General features: G+C 37.4%; 1 protein-coding gene and 2 non-coding genes across 3 annotated transcripts in view; all 3 read left to right on the top strand.

The window, feature by feature from the left end:
* HTR2C (5-hydroxytryptamine receptor 2C) overlaps nt 1-20,615 on the top strand; it is a 349,694-nt gene that overhangs the window by 40,656 nt on the left and 288,423 nt on the right. The gene's annotated exons all lie outside the window — the stretch shown is intronic.
* TRNAC-ACA (transfer RNA cysteine (anticodon ACA)) lies at nt 9,774-9,846 on the top strand. The gene has a single exon. It is a non-coding gene; the product is annotated as a tRNA-Cys (tRNA).
* LOC139181808 (small nucleolar RNA SNORA35) lies at nt 11,420-11,548 on the top strand. The gene has a single exon (XR_011565547.1). It is a non-coding gene; the product is annotated as a small nucleolar RNA SNORA35 (small nucleolar RNA).

Below are 20,615 nucleotides of genomic sequence, written 5' to 3' on the forward strand. Positions count from 1 at the left end.
TGGAATATATATAAATATAATTGAAATGTGGTGTTACTAAATGAGTACATTGTCAAGTGGTCTAACTCTTGGTTCATATTTCCTCCTGGCTAACCAAGCTTTCTTATTTCTGCTTTAGTCTCACACTGTAGTTTTATTCCACTGAATTGTACTATCTTGCACTGCACTATCTATCAATGGCCCAAAATTTGTTTTAAATTATATACATCTACCAAAACTCATTGGAGAAGGTGATGGCACCCCACTCCAATACTCTTGCCTGGAAAATCCCATGGACCGAGGAGCCTGGTAGGCTGCAGCCCATGGGGTGGTGAAGAGTTGGACATGACTGAGCGACTTCACTTTCACTTTTCACTTTCATGCTTTGGAAAAGGAAATGGCAACCCACTCCAGTGTTCTTGCCTGGAGAATCCCAGGGACGGGGGAGCCTGGTGGGCTGCCGTCTATGGGGTCGCACAGAGTCGGACATGACTGAAGCAACTTAGCAGTAGCAGCAGCACCCATAACTCATACATTTTTAACAGCATAGTCATGTTTCCATTTTTTTATCTTTTAAAATATTGACAATTTTAAGACAGCATGATGAGAGCCAGAGCAATGTTTTGCAGAAATTGCTGTGGATAGAATCATCTGGGCATCCATTTAAGGATCAGTAAATCTAATCAGTAGATCTGGGAAGGAGCCAGAGAGTTTGCATTTCTAACAGGCTCCCAGGTGATGTTGATGCTGCTGGCCTACATTTGGTGCAGCAAGGTAACAGAGATGGAGTCAACAAATTTTTTATGTAAACAGGCAGGTAGTAAATATTTTTGATGTTGTGGACCATATGGTCTCTTGCAACTTTTCAGCTCTGCTGTTGTAGCTTGAAGTCAGCCAGAGACAACATATACCCAAATGCATATGAGTGTGGCTGGGTTCAAAGAAAACTTTATAAAAGCTGAAATTTGAATCCATACACTTTTCACTTAGTATTATGTATTATTCTTTTAAAAAATTTTCAGAACCGTATAAAAATGTAAATGCCATTCTTAGCTCATGGGCCATAAAAAATAATCTGTCGTCTGCTGACCACTCCACTCGTTCATAAAGTACCAATGGATAACTTTGTGTGAGGCTTGTCAACTACAAATTAGCACTTGCCGTCTGCCTCTACAAGGATTAAATCATGTGCTGCCTCAGCTGCTGATTTTCAGCACTCACTGAAGGGAGTTCAGAGTGGAGATCAGAAATCAGGCACTCTGTGCTCTGGAAAAACTGGTAGAACAGGTTTTCAGAGAGCTAAGAGGTTTTCAGAAGCTGATTTTATGACCCCAATTCTTGCATCTCCTTATGTCTAGAAAAGCACTAAATTCCTTCATGGTGACATCTGCTTCTCATGACTAGCAAAAACCTCCTGCAAAAATACAGTCAAGCAGTGCTTGACTGCATGTATTCCTCCTTCACCAAAATCACATATATACTGATCTTCCCCGCTACCTCTTTGGAGCAGTTTCTCAGAGCTATCTGAAATGCTGTCTCCTGGGCTTATAGTCCTCATTTTGCTCCAAATAAAACTTAACTCACAACTCTCCTATTGTGCGTCTTTTTTAAGTCAACAGGCTGAAGGTATGTGGTAAGATAGGTTCTGTAGGAAACACTGGCTAGGCCTTGAAGAAGTAATGGTTTTCTGGATAGAGAAGTGGGAAGTTGTAAAAGAGAGATACAGCAACATCATTAGTGGTTTCTAAAGTAAAAGCACAGGAGTGTTGCAAGAAAACAAGCCTGTCTGAGTGGAAAAAGTGCAAAGTAAATGGGGATTCCTTATATGCGTGTTTAAATACTATCTGATTTTAGTGAGTAATGGTGTCAGGTGAGCAGAATGAGAAGTGGGGGCGGGGGATGCTATTAAGTTTCACATTTTGGAATTTCAAGAGACTGGTGCCCTGGGAGGGAGAAAGAGAATAGAAATGATTAAGGAAATCAGAACAAAATGCATTTGAAAGGTCAGGACTCCCTGCAATTGACTGCAGACTGTTCTCATTTGAAAGCTTTGTGGAAACATTGATGTAATTGATCAGAGTTTGCAATTCATTGATGAATAGTGATAGGAGTAACTAGATAGAGCAAGGCAGGCAAGCCATTGGTCCACTGTTAAAGCACACAACAAGACTCAAAAGGTAAGCCAAGTAAGAACTGAGGGCTGAAGATTAAAAAGATGGTCTCTACCAATGTCTCAGTATCTGATAAACTTTGCTGAAGTAGGCTTGCACGATGAAAGGCACAATGAGCATATAGGTTTTATAGAAGATGTTTTTATTACTTCTGTGGTAGTGTCAGTGGAGTAATATTATGAAATATTACAAAAACAAGAGTTGAGAATTACGAAAGATGGAATATCAAGTACAAAACTAACTCAATCCCAATACTTTTTGGAATTCTTTCTCGTCCTCTGTCTTTCCATTTCCCATGTTACCCCTCCCAAAAGGACTCTGTCCAATTGTCTTAAAGTTGTGTTTCATTGGCATGCTAGGGATGGTATGGGGAGGGAGGAGGGAGGAGGGTTCAGGATCGGGAATACAAGTGAAATAAGATTCACTAGGAACTTATTATTATTAGCAAGAGACTTCAGGATTTTAAAAAAATTCTCCCAACAAGCTAACAAATGGGGAATTTTTACTACCACTTATTTACCTAGATTTCCCCAAAAATAGGGAGTGCATCTACTAGTATCTGTGACTTAGTCATACTGCTGCTGCTAAGTCGCTTCAGTCTTGTCTGACTCTGTGTGACCCTAGAGATGGCAGCCCACCAGGCTCCGCCATCCCTGGGATTCTCCAGGCAAGAACACTTGAGTGGGTTGCCATTTCCTTCTCCAATGCGTGAAAGTGAAAAGTGAAAGTGAAGTCGCTCAGTCGTGTCCGACTCCTACTGACCCCATGGACTGTAGCCCACCAGGCTCCTCCATCCATGGGATTTTCCAGGCAAGAATACTGGAGTGGGGTGCCATTGCCTTCTCTGGACTTAGTCATAACTCAAGGGTAAAAAATGGAAGGCACAGCAAAGGGAGAGTTTTCATTTTTCCACACTGAAAGGACAGTGCAAATTTTGATCAGAAAATTTTAGGTAATTTTCAAATACTGACTAACCATGAGAGGAAAGGCAACATGGCTTTATTAATCTAAGTTAGGAGAATAGCAAATGTAGAGACAGGGAATTGTAAGTTTAACAATCAAAGGACCTGTGACCAAGTTTCCCAGCAAATGAGGAGAGATGTTATACATAGTTATAAGCTATCATTTATTGAACAAACACTACCCACTGTCAGGCAATGTGCTAAAAATTATACAAATGATTCCATTTTATTTTCACATTCCAATGAAAGTGGTTATTATTATCCGTACTTAATATATGAGGTCTCGAGTTTTAATTGAGTTATCCAAAGTCTCTTTTGAGTCCTAGGGACTTGCCTAAGAAAAATTGCTACTATATCAACCCAGCAATCTAGCATCTATCAAATGCTAGAGAAAAATTAGCTACTGTTGCTTTCCTTGATATTATTGTTATTAGTGTTATTGCCATTTTCTTATCTCCTCTAAACCCTGTCTAGCTCAACAACATGGAAGTCAGCATGATATAAATTTGTCAGATGGATTACATGCAAGAACCCACTTAAAGTTTCTAGCATTTAAAAGCCAATTAGTAAATGTCAAAACTGTATGAACTTTTCTCTTGAAGGATACTTTTTATTTTTAAGTGAGGAGAAACAAAGCAGTAGATACTGCTACTTCTGATTATTTAGTGGTGTGCCCCTGGATAAAGAAGTTGACAATTTGTTCTCAGAAATCAATGTTTGACTAGAAAATGAATTTGGTTTAAGTGCCCGGCATCAGGAGGTTAAGAGAGTTTATGGTTAAAATATTTAGTGCACACTTCAAAGTTTCTGAGCTTTTTTCCTGTTCCATCTACTACCTAAGTTTGTATCTCTGAGGACTGGTACAAATATTTCCAAAGTATTTGTGTATTTAACAAAGTATTATTATTCATAATGCTTTTGAAATAGTATAATTCATTCTTTTGTGCCCCAGTTTAAACATTGTCATTTAACAGTTCAATTAATGTTTACTGATAATGCAGAATTGCTCAATAAATGTGTTCAATAAATGTTGGATGAAAGTGTGAATGACTCATGTCCATTATTATTTTTTTTATATCTTTAGATTTCTGCAAAGAAAGCTTCCTTTAAATTGGATATATACTTATCTCTGCAAATTCATTTTAATAAAACACATAATGTTCTGCTGGATATAAAAACATAAATGAATTAGTCTTTATTACACTTTATTTCTTAGTATTATATTTAAAATTGGTACTTGATGTGCTAACAGTTAAGTGCAGCTCACCTTCCTTACACTGTTCGCTCCTTGGTGCTTTTCTTCATTTAATATTCATTTTGATGAATTTGGCTCTCCTGATGCCTTTAAAGTGCAAGCCAAAATTTCAGTTTACTAACAGATTTTTATGTTATTGGCTAACAGTAACCTCTGATTCTAAAAAGGAAAAAAAAAATGACCAAGTATCTCTAGCATCCAAAAGAAACCTAAAATTTCAGTGTGTTCTCTAAATTTGTCCAATAAAGGCAGAACTAGAAAGTACTTCTTCTTTCTGGTAAGGACAGGAGAGCCAAATCCATCAGTTCTACAGTTTGTTCCAGCTCTAGAAAAGAATTTGGTGCAGGGGATTATAAATAATGGATTATAATTAATGGATTAAACTTTCTTATAGAAGTGAATTTTTCAAGTATATATGGAATTTGTAAGTAAATTCTGTTTCTTGCTAGAACTTTAATTTATGAGATCATAAATTTGTTGGTTTGGGTACCATGCAAGTTATTGCTGATCTTAATAAGAGTTTTTGTGTAGCAGTGGACACAAGCCAGATTGGAGAGGGTTTAGATGTAAGGAAATGAAGACAGCACGTCCAGACAACATGGTGGAATGGGGTGGTGGGAACCGATAATACTTGTCCTATATGAGGGGCAGGACTTGGTGATTTTGAACAGTAAGAGAGAAGGAAGATTCAAGAATGACTCTCAAATCTCTGGCTTGACCAGTTAGTGATATGAGATACTTTTTGCTGAGATAGGGTATAGAGGAGGAGGAGGAGAAGTTTTGTTTGTGGAAAGGGACAGAGATAAGTTTAGTTCAGACATGTTGGATTTGAGTTGCTTCTAAGATGTCAATTGGGTGATATCTAGTAGGCAGATGGGTAGGAAGTTTTTCTGTGGCTTTCACTTCCATCTCAGTTGTCCTCCACTGTAGATAGCCCTTTTCCCATCTCTGATTTACCTGTCAATACAAAGACATCACTTTCCTTCTTCTAGAAATGTGTCTCTAGTTCACTTCCCTTTCTGATGCTATATTTAAAATTGAGATACAATTTTAACATCATAATTTAATTAATGTTAAAAAGTACATTTTTAAAGAGAGATTCTATGGGGAAACTTTTTTTCCTTGACAGCTGATCATTGGAAAGATAGCTCAGGGAAAGCAAGCTATAAAGTCGATGAGGGAAAAGAAATGAAGAATGGGTAAGATTTGCTTGTGTTGTAATAAAGTATAAGAAGTGACCTCTGAATCCAGCAATGAATATGGAGTTGAATTTAGAGCGTGGCAAGGGCAGGAGAAGGAACACTTCAAGTGCGTTTGGACGGGGGGAGGACTTCATGAAAAGACTGGAAAGTACTGAATGAAGCAGAGCTGATGGGGCCTGTGACCTTATTGGATTGTTGTTGTCATTCAGTTGCTCAGTCATGTCCAACTCTTTGTGACCGCATGGACTGCAGCATGCCAGGCTTCCCTGTCCTTTACCATCTCTTGGAGTTTGCTCAAACTCATGTCCATTGAGTCAATGATACCATCCAACCATCCAACCATCTCATCCTGTCACCCACTTCTCCTGCCCTCAACCTTTCCCAGCATCTGGGTCTTTTTGAATGAGTTGGCTTTTCACATCAGGTGGCCAAACTATTGGAGCTTCAGCTTCAGCATCAGTCCTTCCAATGAATAATCAGGTTGATTTCCTTTAGGATTGACTGGTTTGATCTCCACACACAGTAATGAAATAATGTGGGATACATCAAGTGAAAGCAACATGGAAATGATAGAGGAAGGTGCTGACTAAGGGGTTTTGATAATACTTATAGCAGCTCTTCCAAAGAGAAACTCCTGTAACTACTGAGAAATATGGGACTGCATCACTCATCTTTGTCTTACAGTTCTGATGCTTTGGTATTGTGCCTTCCAATTACTACACCTGTAACAAACATCCCCTACCACCAGGTGGTATAGAGTCATGTCATGTTAGAGTTGCTTTCCGTTGTTTGGGACTCTGGTGGGATGAAATTCTTTCCAAGCCACAACTTTAAAAATCTGGTCATTTATTTAATGTCCCATTTACTATCCAGACAACATTTTGGGAAAAGTTAAGATCATCACTTCTCAATAATTCATAAGCTTAGGTAATTGATTTATATGTTAAATTCCCAAGGGAGGCACCAAAGCAAATGTATTTTACACTTATATATGACTTATTTCCAGACAACTTTTGCTATGTTTGCTATCCAACATTGAATTTTAAAAAATTATTACAAAAATTTTTTTTACTCCTTTTCCACAATTATCTGGTTGAGATCCCTATGGTAGAGTTATAGCTGTGAGAAGGGATATCCACTGAATTAGAGGAAAAGAAAAGAATAGCTGGGCTCTAAGGCCTTCAGGGGAAGGTCAGTGGCAATTTGGATAGCAGGAATTGGCAGAATACAGATCCAGTAGTTCTGCCTTAATTATACTTTATGATATCATGCCCCAGAGAACATAAAGTTCTCAGTTTATTTTTTTGGAAAAATATATAAATCCAAGATCCTTATTTTTGACTCTTCATATTAATAAGTAGTGCATTAAGTTTGCATTAGAACTAAAAATGATGTAACCTAGTTTTAAGAAGCAAAACACTACAATTTACATACCAAAATACCCCTGTCACAGGAAAAGAATGATGCTTATAGATGTAAATTACTCAGTTTTCACACAATTTGCTGTAAACATTTGACTAGTAGCAGAGTCCAGAACTAGTAGTCGATGGTGATAACACTAAATCTTATCCTTTTCCCTCTCATTTGAATCTCTGGAGGTTAGAATAAAGAATACATGGATTAAGTTATTTTGATAATATAAACTTGAATATTAGATTAATCAACAAAAATAATTATGGAGAATTACTATATGATTGGCACTATGCCAGGAATTATGGAAGTGACAGATAACTCTTAGGTAGGCTCTATGACATCTCTGTTCATAATCCTATTGATGAGATAAAACTAATTATGGTAAAACAAACAAAAAAGGCAGAATGTTACAAAAAGCCAAATTGTATGCTCTGAGCCATGAAGATTATATAGATATAAAGGGGAGGAATCAATGAAGCCTGCATTTTAGCATTTCATAATCTTCAAGAAGTGACCTTACAAGTTGGGACAAATTAAATACAAATTTGCCATCATGAACTCTTCCATCTCATTAAGCAGTCTTTTTGTCTCTTAGGCCTTATCCAGGCATTCACATAATTATATATCTTGTACATAGTAGGCACCCCGTAAATATCTGCTGGTTGAGTGATTAAATTCTTGAGACAGATATTAGTAAAAGGAAGCAAAAGAGAGGCATTTTGCTTTTCTGTCCAATATACAGTTATCTTGAGAAAAAATCTTTACTTACCATGGAGAGAGTAACTTATCATTAGATAGTAGTGCCAGTCTGAAAGTAAAGCTGATAGATCTGCTTCTTAAAGACTACAGTGCCTAGTTGCTCACCCTTATGACCCTGAAGAATGAAGGTAAAATTTTGAATGTTTGTTGGATTATGAAAACAATTTTGGCTTACTTGTCTCCACCAATTAGTTATGATTTAGAATATCAAGATTTTAATAATGCCAGGAGTTAACTTTTCAGCAGAAATGTTTCTCTAATGCTTTGTATATCCCCAGATTTTAAGTAAATATTTAAATAGTGTGAGTTTGGACTCCTTTTAGGAGCAGTATTCAAGTAGTATCTATCTTATGCTAAGAAAAGGTTTATTTTTTTTTAATCTTCATAGCTTTATACTAAAGAACTTTTGCTTGTTTAGACATGCTTCTCTTCCACAAAAACAAGGGTATTGAATTATATTGTTGCAATTAATGCCAAGTGTGAAAGTCACTGAGTCATGTCCAATTCTTTGCAATGACATGGACTGTAGCCCACCAGGCTCCTCTGTCCATGGAGTTCTCCAGGCAAGAATCCTGGAGGGGGTAGCCATTCTCTTCTCCTGGGGATCTTCCTGACCCAGGGATTGAACCTGGGTCTCTTGCACTGCAGGCAGATTCTTTACCGTCTGAGCCACCCAGGAAAGCCCAAATTAATGCTAAGTAAATACATGATTTTACTGGGACATGGTTAGTCAATAATGACACAGGATGGCTGCCACTGATGAAGTAAAAATCTTGACTAAATTTTTTTTTAATTTTAAATTTATTTTTTAATTGAAAGATATTTGCTTTACAGAATTTTGTTGGTTTCTGTCAAACATCAACATAAATCAGCCATAAAAACCTTGACTACATTTCTTTTAGGTGAATTATCTCTACTACAGCATTGCATTTTTATGAGTATGTATATTGAAAGTAATATTATAATTTAGCATTAAGGCTACTGCAATCATACTTATATATAAAACAGTTACTATGGGAAACTGCAACAACTTTTCAAAATTGTGGTATAATGAACACATATTTTTGACATGATGAATGAAATGGGACCACAACTTCACAAATGAATAGTCTTCTGAACAAAATGTGATTTGTTAGAACCCATAATTAATAGTTTGTCTCATGTTATTTTCCATGTTTTTATGTTTATATCCATCAAATAGCACATTGAAGAGAGTATCTATATTCTAACAGGTTAACCAACAGTTTAGAAATAAGTATCCTTTACTGGAAAAACAGAAACAAGTGCAAATTCATATTTCAATTTGCCATTATTCTAGAATTTTAGGCAGGAAAATATGTTCTTTATGAGTCACAGATAAGCCTCACTGCACTGTAAATTTTGGAGTACACTTTGTCTTCTGCTCTTAAATTCAGATCAGATCATATCAGTCGCTCAGTCGTGTCCGATTCTTCGCGACCCCATGAATCGCAACATGCCAGGCCTCCCTGTCCATCACCAACTCTTGGAGTTCAGCTCTTAAATTGGGTACTGCTTATTTTTAAATTGTTTTCTCCCTCCTCAATTTTAAAAACCTTTCACCACAACAGGCCTAGAATATCACCAGTAATTCTCATTTTGCTGAGAATGTTCATGTATTTGATTCCATTTGGTTTCAGGTATGTAGGAAAAGTTCTAAACCTCAACTTCCGTAATGGAACTTCCTTATCCAGGGAGGGCAGGCAAGAAGGAAATCGAACTTTTTATACCTTCTGTACTGATAACATTTTTAAAGTTTGAAAGAACCAGGCATTTGAGGGAATGTAGATCAACAACTATGCATTACTAGCAGAAGTATACATTGTACAACTACTTGATGGAAAAGTTGGCATTATCTCCTAAAACTGAATATTCACAATGTGTATACAATATATTGTTTTAGTTTTTGATTGATTAACCAATTTTACCAATGGAGCCATGTTTGCTGAAATGATAATGGTGATTCACATACCAATGGTTATAATTAATCCAGTCTTATGCACTTATGGGGACTTCCCTGGTGGCTCAGATGGTAAAGCATCTGCCTACAATGCAGGAGACCCAGGTTCAATCCCTGGGTCAGGAAGATCCCCTGGAGAAGGAAATGGCAACCCACTCCAGTACTCTTGCTTGGAAAATCCCATGGACGGAGGATCCTGATAGGCTACAGTTCATGGGGTCAAGAAGAGTCAGACACGACCAAGCGACTTCACTTTCACTTTCATTATGCACTTATGGGCTTCCTTCATAGCTCAGATGGTAAAAAATCCACCTGCAGTGCAGGAGACCTAGGTTCGATCCCTGGGTTAGGAAGATCCCCTGGAGAAGGAGTTGGCAACCCACTCCAGTATCCTTGCCTGGAAAATCCTATGGAAAGAGGAGCCTGGTGGGCAGCAGTCCCTGGGGTCACAAAGAGCTGGACACAACTGAGTGATTAACACTATGCACTTACAGTCAGATTATTTCTCAAAGTCTAGAATGGCTGAGCTCCCAAGCTACCAAATGGGGCATCATTTGGTAAGGCAGCATAAGCTAGGGAAAAACTAGAAGAGATAGGCTTTTTAAAAATAGGAACATTATACATTTAGACTAGGGCTTGGTTCATAGAATTTTATCAATAACTTCATGAAGCAAATAATGAAAGAAGTAGTAATGATTATTTTCCAATGTCTGCTTCAAGTGATAAATTTTTAGTCACAACCAGGAGAAAAAATGGGAGGTGCAGAAAATGGACAGTTTTCTGTTTTGTATACTTGGGAGAATGAGTTCCCTCCAAATGCATAGGAAAAAATGTGTCTTTGTCTTTTACATAATTTCAAAGTAATGATCTACAAATTCTCATCAGGAAACTTTAGGCAACTTTAAACAGTCATATTCAACATTTAAGCCAACATAAACAATTAGGTATAGGGATTTCCCTGGTGGTCCAATGTAAAGCAACTTGGCTTTTTGTAAAAAAATTAAAAGACAAGTAGAAAATGTAGAATTATCAACTAAAAAAAAGTCCAAAAAATTTTAACTAATTTCTGGTAGTTTGAAAGAGAATTGCCATTGGTGACACGGGAGACATTCATTTGTGACAACAACTGTTATTTATTGAACATCTGGGCTTCCCTGATAGCTCAGATGGTAAAGAATCCACCTGCAATGCAGGAGACCTGGGTTCAATCCCTGGGTTGGGAAGATCCCCTAGAGAAGGGAAAGGCTACCCATTCCAGTATTCTAGCCTGGAGAATTCCATGGACTGTATAGTCCATGTGGTCACAAAGTGTCGGACATGACTGAGCAACTTTGACTTTCACTGAAAACACGTAATGTCAGGTACTGGACTGGACTCTACAAGTTATTTCTGCTAACTCTCCCAAGAGTTAACAGGCAATGAAGTGGTTATTATTGGCCCCATTTAACATATAAGGGAACACAAGCCAAGAGGGCTTTAGCAAGTTTCCAAGGTTCTAGGGCTAGTTCCTGGATTCTGAACCCAGATCTGCTTGATTCTAAGCTCACATTTCTTTCAACTGAAGCTGACCCATGTGTGGTCATCATGCTGATGGAATGAAGCAATGGATCCTGCAATATTCCAGGTCTCCTATCCACACCCTCTTTCAAGCTGGTCCTTCGGCATAAAACACAGGGTCCCAACCCTAGCTCCACTGTCAACAGCACTGGCAAATGACCCACTGGGCTCCTCCTTGACCAACTGGGCGTAGAACAGTGCAAAAATAAATCCCTCTGGAAAGCTGGGAGAGTCACACTGTAGGCTACTCCTGCATGCAGGTGGGTACACATCTCCAGGGTCCTGGGACCCTGCTGAAGAAAAGTGAGGAGGTGGAGAGATCAAGCAAGCAGCTCAGTATCTTCTACTACCAGATAACAGTGACTATGTCTAAATCAGCTTAATAGCAGGTGCTCAATAAATGTTGTCACCATTATTGTTTATTATCATCATAATTACTAGCTGTGTAGCTCTTAGCAATTCACATTAACCCTCAAAGACTCAGTGTCCAAAGTACATAAAATAAGCTTGACAGTACTGGAATGATCTAAGATTCTCATGGTGACAACATTACAAGATAAATTTATTTAAATTCCCTGGCAAATTGCCCATTAAGTGCTAGGACAGGAGAGAGAAATTGTTCTCTCCTCTTGATGTGACAAAATTGAGATTATAATTATCTTACAAATTTGGGCTCCTGTGTATTTTATTTGCCCCATATCCTTACCAGTTTCCTGACAAACTAGCCTTCCCCTGCCTCTTCATTCCCTGCAGATAGTGTAAAAGTCTGCTTAAGCCTAGTGCTGACAGAATTTCTTCTCTATTTCTTGTAATTTAGATCTATGCTCAGGACCCATTCCTAGCCCCTTCTTTCCTTCATAATATCTTTGAATACTCAAATCCCCATCATTTGGCAATAACCAGTTTCCCACTTTTTTGTACTCATTTATGTTGTTATGAGCTAAGTTGTTAGCTCTTTGAAAGCAAAGACCCTATATTCTCATACGTCTTAGTATTTACTGTAGCCCCTAGCCCTGTAACTTGCATTAAGTAGAAGCTCAATAAATACTGACAGAAAAATTCACTTAAGTTACCTGTGAAATCACTCATTAATTCTTATAACCAGGACTTGAAGAAAGATCTAGAAAATTAAACACCCTGTTTTAGTACCACATAAATATGGCACTATTTTCTGTGGCAAGTAAAACATAAACTGAAAACTCATTTAAAATCCAGGAAAGATTAGTTTGTGAGAGATGAATTCATGGTAAGTTACTTAACTGAGTATTTTGAAGTAAGACATCATATTTTTTGTGTGTATTAAAATTGTGGAAGGTAACTTGCCTTCTTAGGAAATGTCTTTAGCATCCTCAACCATCAGGGACATTGGGCTTACAGGTCTAACCTTAGGTCATGACAACATTTTCATAATTAGACCAACACTGTAAAATAATGTACAAAACTTGCAGCTCATTATAATTTTACTATTTTCATACAATTGAGATGAAATGTATCAGTGAAAAATACATGTTGAACTTAATCAATCTTTTTATTTAAATTTAAAACTTCAGATGAGGGTTTCTCAGGTGGTGCTAGTGATAAAGAACCTACCTGACAATGCAGGAGATGTAAGAAATGCGGGTTCAATCCCCAGGTTGGGAAGATCCCCTGGAGTAGGAAATGGCAACCCACTCCAGTATTCTTGCCTGGAAAATTCCATGGTCAGAGGAGTCTGGTGGGCAGCAGTCCATGGGATCACAAAAAGTCAGACACGACTGAAGCGACTCAGCACAAATAAATCCTTATTGACTGAAATACAAGACCAAATAAAAACTATGACACATTTTTTTTCTGAAAATTGGAAGGAATTGACTTTTCATATTGTATGTATTTTAAATTTTCTTTCAACTGTCTTTCAACTGTCATCTTTACTGCCACTACTGAACCAAAGATGAAACAAATCTGAACATCAACTATGTGAGTGATACAAAATGGAAGGAGAAAATGGGCCATGTGCCTTTATGTAAATTTCCTTTTTCTGAGATTCCAGAAATTGGCCTCTTTTAAAAAAAATGAAAATAAAATTCTTAGACATATGGCAAGATATTCATATGATCTACTAACCTTGTGAATTAATGTGTGACAATGGTAAGTTTTATTTTCCCCTTATTATTTTAATGCAGAACAAATGCTATTTGAACATCCCTCCACACTTCCCCAGGCTTTCGTGGTAGCTCAGCTGGTGAAAAATCTGCCTGCAATGCAGGAGACCCTGGTTCAATTCCTGGGTCAGGAAGATTGACTGGAGAAGGTATAGGCTAGCCACTCCAGTATACTTGGGCTTCCCTGGTGGCTCAGCTGGTAAAGAATCCACCTGCAATGTGGGAGACCTGGGTTCAGTCCCTGGGTTGGGAAGATCCCCTGGAGAAGAGAAAAGCTACCCACTCCAGTATTCTGGCCTGGAGAATTCCATGGACTATATAGTCCATGGGGTCACAAAGAGTCAGACACAACTGAGTGACTTTCACTACACCTCCCCAGACATATACACAGATATTACACTGATAACAGGATGTGGGGAGACAGTCTTTTAAATAGATTTTTATTTATTTATTTTTTTTAAATTTTATTTTATTTTTAAACTTTACATAATTGTATTAGTTTTGCCAAATATCAAAATGAATCCGCCACAGGTATACATGTGTTCCCCATCCTGAACCCTCCTCCCTCCTCCCTCCCCATACCATCCCTCTGGGTCGTCCCAGTGCACTAGCCCCAAGCATCCAGTATCGTGTATCGAACCTGGACTGGCAACTCGTTTCTTACATAGGCAAAACACTCTCTGACATAAATAGATTTTTAAAACTTAGTTTCCTAAAACAATGTAATCTAGGGTCTTGTCTTGGAAGTCCATGTGGGTAGATGAGAATCTGTCAATATAATGTCTCTTCTCAGAATTTTTCCTAAGGGCAACATGCTATTTTGTTTCCCATGTAATTATTTTCTTTTCTTGCTTGTGTACTTTAATTTCATTTAAAATTGTGAGGATTGAAAAGTATGATTATTTAGATTATCTCATAATATAAAGCAATTTTTGTGATAAAGAGTATGAATTCTCTTTGATAAACATCTGCTTACAGTTGAATGAAGTGTTCTTTAGTATAGACTGTAGTATTCAAAAGGAAATGCAATTTATCTAGGAAATGCTGCTTCCCGTGTTGCATTTACCCTCTTGCTGGCCTGATGTTATCTGTTTTGCCTATTTGTCCTTTGTTACTGTCAAGACAGCAAATTTCTATCTGAAGCAGATGGTGTAACTGCCATTGTTCAAGCTGCTTAATATTCATTCTGCTGCAGGGAATTTTTATCACTAAACCTCTAATTTGGAAATATTAATAAATCAAAATTATTGACTGTTCTGTTTGGGATGTCTGGAACCATTACATATCTGAAGAGAAAAATACATATTTACATTTTGAAAATTGTATCAAAAAACTTGTTTATTTCTTAACACATCAAAGTAAAGATTTATTTCATTAAGTTAATATATAGTGTGATGGTGGGTAAATGCTATAAAATTTTAGTCAGTCATTTGTTGTATATAAATTTATCATGGACTTTGTTTCCATTATTAATGTCTCCATATTTTATCCCAAAGGAATCACTATGTGTCTTGACATTTTTGAATAGAGTGTTTACATTTAAATCTATTTTTAAACTTCCAATTTACGCCTTTTTGTCCATAGCTCCTAACAGCATCCTGCCTCACCTACCCAACATGAAAGCCATCAGATTTCATATTTTACCATCAGGAAAGAATTAGAATGTCATTTTTTTTTCACTCAGTTCACATGTTCAATACGGAAATGATTAAAACTCGACCAACAGAAATTTTCCATTTAACTTTATCCTTACAACTTTAAGGCAACAAATGAATATTTTGTGGACATATTCATAACTTATAAATAACACATATGTATACTTATTCAGTAAACAGAATTCCACAATGTTCATGATTTTTCAGTGATTACTACTGTAGAAATAATTCCACTCAGTGTAATAAGGTAAACTATATGTCCCATAGTTGGACAATTGCACAATCATCAATGACTGATTCTAATTGAACGTGTGTTGAGCAAGTCATCGACTGCTGTTAGGGAGACCATATTTTCCAGTTTGTCCAGTATAGCTACAGTTTACACTTATTAAGCAAATATAAATACTTTCTTTGACATTCAAAAGTGTCCCTGTTTGGAGCTAAGTTACATGCTTATTCTATTTTTTTCTGCACCCATACAAACCTAAGAGTTAGATGCTGACATATGTGAAAGAACTATAAGCAAATGTCTCTTACCCAGAGGAGCATACAAACTTATTAATAACAAAAGAAATTTATACATAATTATTGCAAAATAATCCATATTTCTTTGCATTAAAATTCTAAATATGTGGTACAGGCAATAAGTACTGTGGGAACTCAGATAGATAAGTGGATGTGGATTAGAGCTGTTGAGGCTAGTTTAAGTAGTTGCTCTATTAGAGACCTTGCAGGCATGAAGTCACATGGACAAAGTTCTAGGGATGGAGATGATTACAGTTCACTGCTGATCAATCAACAGTGAAAATGACAGAATACAAAGAAGAGTGTGGTAGAAAGAACAATCACTAAGGACTTAGAAATTCTGGTCTTTTATCCTGGCTTTGCCACTGGTCAACTTTATGTTACTGAGTAAATTGCTTCTTCCCTTTGGCTTTATTTCCTTCACCTGTAAAAAAAAAAAAAAGGAGCAAATTAGATTCATCCATTCCTCAGTTTATGGTGAGATTACTTTGGGCAAGGGACTCTACTAAGGACTATGGAAAGAATTTCTAAAGTTCCTTTCCTGCTCTACTTCCATAGCAATGACTCCCATCACCTGTGTTTCCAGGGACATTGTTGTTAAACAGCTTGGGATCGTGTGCTTCTTCTCTGTCAAAAAAGTATTTATTGCTGGTAAGTGAACCCAAACCAGCAAACATTTGTTAAGTTGACTTGAAACTTTTCCCAGCAAATTCCTTTATTTCCTAATTGGATTCAGGCCATATTTTCTTTCCTTCTGATAATGATGCAATCCCAGAATGGCTGGGGACCCTTCCACGAGAAGCTGGTATTGCATATTTTCATAGTGTGAAAACTGCTCTTGTGCTACCAGTAATCAAGTCTCCAATCAGCTCAGCTGGCAAAACTGGATCCCATGCACCGGTCTCCTTTGTCACTTCTCACAACTGAGGCAGGGCTATTCCCCATTCTGATATCAGAGAGCTTGCTCTGTTCCCAGTTCTAATCTATAAGGACAGATGATGCTCTCTGGAGAGAAAGTTATAGCAACTGAACAAAGTACTCTACCAACTCAAGGAGGCTGATATGTCTTCTGTGAATCCAGCAGGTTCAAGGCTGTAGGCCCAGTTCCTTTGACAGTGTTACCTATTGCAAGGAGAGGGGAAAGTGGTCCTAAATCATCAGAATGGATTATACATCCCTTCTGCACATGGATGCTCCGCCCCATTAATTTGAGAAGCTGGAGGTAAATCTAGTCTAAAAAGAATCCGAGGAGCAAGAGAAAATTTTTTTACTGATCTAATATTTATTCTGTCTTTAAAATTGTGGAATACTATCCAAAAATAAATCTGAGACTCTTCAGATAGTAGATATAAAATACAAGATCATATAGTAATAACTTTAAAGTTGTTACTTAGTTCATTTATGTTTGGCAGGTCATAAAACAGAGACAAATTGTTTTTGGTAGAAGTGCCAGAATATATTTAAATCTAGCTGCAAGTTCGCCTGTTTGCCTTCAGTATTGTTAGTGGTGGTCATGGTTGCAGTGGGAGGGGATGAAACAGAGAGAAGTCAAGATTTTATAAAGAATAGTTGAATGAAAAACAGAAGTAACAGAAGAAAGAGGAGCTATAATAGACATTTGATCATAAATGACTGCTGCAAGGAAAGCAAATTATTGAATTTAGAACTGAGGATATTTATTTTCTCCATATTGTAACTTTACACATAGAATGGTGCAAACATTGCTATAAGGGGTTTCCCCTTATTTTTGCATGGTTAGGGCTTCCCAGGTGGTGCTACTGGTAAAGAACCCACCTGCCAATGCAGGAGATGTAAGAGATGCAGGTTCGATCCCTTGAAGAAAGAAATTGCAACTCACTCCAGTATTCTTGCCTGGAGAATCCCATGGACAGAGGAGCCTGGTGGCATATAGTCCATAGGGTTGCCAAGAGTCAGATATGACTGAAGTGACTTAGCATGCATGCAGGCTAGCAGCTTAGCATGCATGGAACAGAAAACTGAAGTCCTTTCAGGAAAATGTTCCAAGTGAATTCCAAGTCTTAAGAAATTTATAATAGCTCTCCAGGTAGTCCCATTGAAAATTTAAATTATCAGTGAATTTTTCTTCAGAAATACATACTCCTATACATTTAAATCTGTAAATGTACTAAGTAAGTGTTAGTCGCTCAGTTGTGCCCGACTCTTTGCAACCCCATGGATTGCAGCCCACCAGGCTCGTCTGTCCATGAGATTTTCCAGGCAAGGATACTGGAGTGGGTTGCCATTTCCTTATCCAGGGGATCTTCTCAACCCAGGGATTGAACCCAGGTCCCCTGCACTGCAGAAAGATTCTTTACCAACTGAGCTACAAGGGAAAGCAATACATAAAACATTATTAAATCAGAGATACAAGCAGCTGAAAACTGAGAGGAGCTGAAAATAGAGTTGTAAGTAAATCACTGAGAGTCTGTCTGTTCAAATATACTGCTCGTAAATTTGAAATCAATCTGCTTTATTCTACCAGTAATAGTAGAGTATCTACACCTTGATTTATAAAATATTTAAACTTCAAAAACTTCTGACTAAAAGTGGGGAAGTGGGAAAAGGAAAAGCAAAAGGCATATGGAATCACTTGACATTGTATTGAAATATTAATCCACAGACATCACTCACTAAGTGTATTTTAAAATTAAGGCCAAATTTGGAAGTAAATTATTTCCTCAATTATTTCAGGATGTAAAAGTAAACACAATTCAAACCTCTACTCATTTTCTGTATGAGTATGTTTAACCATTGTTTTGGTAAAATAAGAGTGTGATCCAAATTCTATGCCTCATTCCCAAACTTCTAGAGACTGGTGACACCTTACAGAGACAGCTGTTGAAAGGGGCCAGGCATAAGAAAAGTGAAGGAAAATGAAGATGGTAAGTCACACAGATCCGGAGGGATACCCAGCCATAGATAACCTGAAAAGCTCAGACTTCTGAGCAAGGCAAACTTGTTTTTAAAAACGGCAATACAATTGCAATTGAAAATATCCAAGGTTGGCTTAAGGGAGAATGAGTGTAATAACTGACTTGAGACTAACAAGATGATGGGTACTTTCTTTCTTCCTGAATAGACATGAAACTTTTCTAGGATAGAAAGCATCATAAGAAGATAGATCTGCATCCATGGTGTTTCAGAGCAACCCAGTGGGCTCTGTAACAAAGCTATAAATAGATTTGTTGTTGTTCATTCACTTAGTCATGTCTGACACTTGCTGACCTCATGAACTGCAGCATGCCAGGCTTCCCTGTCCTTCACTATCTCCTGGAGTTTGCTCAAATGCATGCCCATTGAGTCAATGATGCATGAAATCATCTCATCCTCTGTCACCCCCTTCTCCGCCTGCCCTCAATCTTTCCCAGCATAAGGGTCTTTTCTAGAGTCAGTTCTTTGTATCAGATAGCCAAACTATTACTTTGTCTTTTTAAAGCAGGAGGAAATGACTGATTAAATGGAATGTTTCACTGATTTTTCTAAACAAACCTACTTAGAGAATTTCATAAATGGGGAGTGCCCTCTCAGATGAGCTCATGTGAGCCCACTCATTTCCTGAACCGTGTATTGTGAATAAGTTGACAGGCAGCAACAAAACAGCCTGACAGTTCAATACAATAAAGAAATTCATAATTTAAGGGACAAAGTTTGTCAGTTTTAATACCTTCAAATAGGGATTTAACAGCATCTGTCACTATCCATTAATGAAATGCAGAGGCATGAGATGTACATTCCCTGGGCCTGTAAGTTAGCAAATACATAGATCAAATATGTTGTAAATGGAATTCTTAAACAACTTTAAAAGTGATCATTTGTAATGTTTTTGGCCATGATGTAATATTATCTCATTACAGTACCTAATACTATGTCATCTCTTTCAATAATATTCTAAGAATGAATATCCTTGATGATCTTTAAGGTTTGGGGTTTTACTTTTGCTTGAGCAGCTCCATAAATGAATATTCATTTTGTACATTATTTTTATTGTGAAAAGAAAAATAAATGGCTTTTCTTGTTACCAAAAAATAGCTCTATGAATATTCTGATCAAACTTTTATTTACTTCTATTGAGATAGAATGACGTGGAAAAAAAATTTCGAATGCAATTACTGATGACTAAACTGTATGCATTGTTAAATTCTATTTACAAGTTCCATGAGGAATTTGTTTTTTAAGTAAAGCATCATGATCAGAGTATGGACACAGCTGCTAGGGGAGTCTCACCCAGCCATTTTCAGAAGGTTTATTCTGCCATAGTATAAAGAATCCTGATTTGTTCAAGAAATAATTTCAATCTAAAATCTAGTAGGCAGGTGCTCACTCGTCCTTCTCCACGGTTAAAAATACAGGGAGGAGGCCAGAATGGCAACTATCACTATGATTGTTTTCTTTGGGATAGAAGACTGACCAGCTGATTGTAATCAATGGATTGTGAACTCTCTCAGACACTGAAACTGTTAAAACTCCTTGCTGCTGCTGCTGCTAAGTCACTTCAGTCATGTCCAACTCTGTGCGACCCCAGAGACGGCAGCCCAACAGGCTCTGCCATCCCTGGGATTCTCCAGGCAAGAACACTGGAGTGGGTTGCCATTTCCTTCTCCAAGGCATGAAAGTGAAGTCGCTCAGTTGTGTCCGACTCTTCGCAACCCCATGGACTGTAGCCTACCAGGCTCCTCCGCCCATGGGATTTTCCAGGCAAAAGTACTGGAGTGGGTTGCCATTGCCTTCTCCATTAAAACTCCTTAAGGTATAACAAAGAAGTAATGTTTTGAATTTAAGTATTTTGAAGTGCAAGTTCAAATTTAAGTGCTTTACTCATATCATCTCCTCTTCTAAACAACACAATGTTTAAGCCAAGTGTTGTTCACAGATTATAATTTCATAATGATAAATATGACAAGATTTTTATAGTATTCCATGTCTCTCAAAACTGAAGTTTGAGGTGAATGTAATCTATTGTAATAGTGAAATAGTAATTATAAAGTAAGTGTAATCAT

Source organism: Bos indicus, chromosome X, assembly GCF_029378745.1.
Source record: "Bos indicus isolate NIAB-ARS_2022 breed Sahiwal x Tharparkar chromosome X, NIAB-ARS_B.indTharparkar_mat_pri_1.0, whole genome shotgun sequence".
Taxonomy (NCBI): domain Eukaryota; kingdom Metazoa; phylum Chordata; class Mammalia; order Artiodactyla; family Bovidae; genus Bos; species Bos indicus.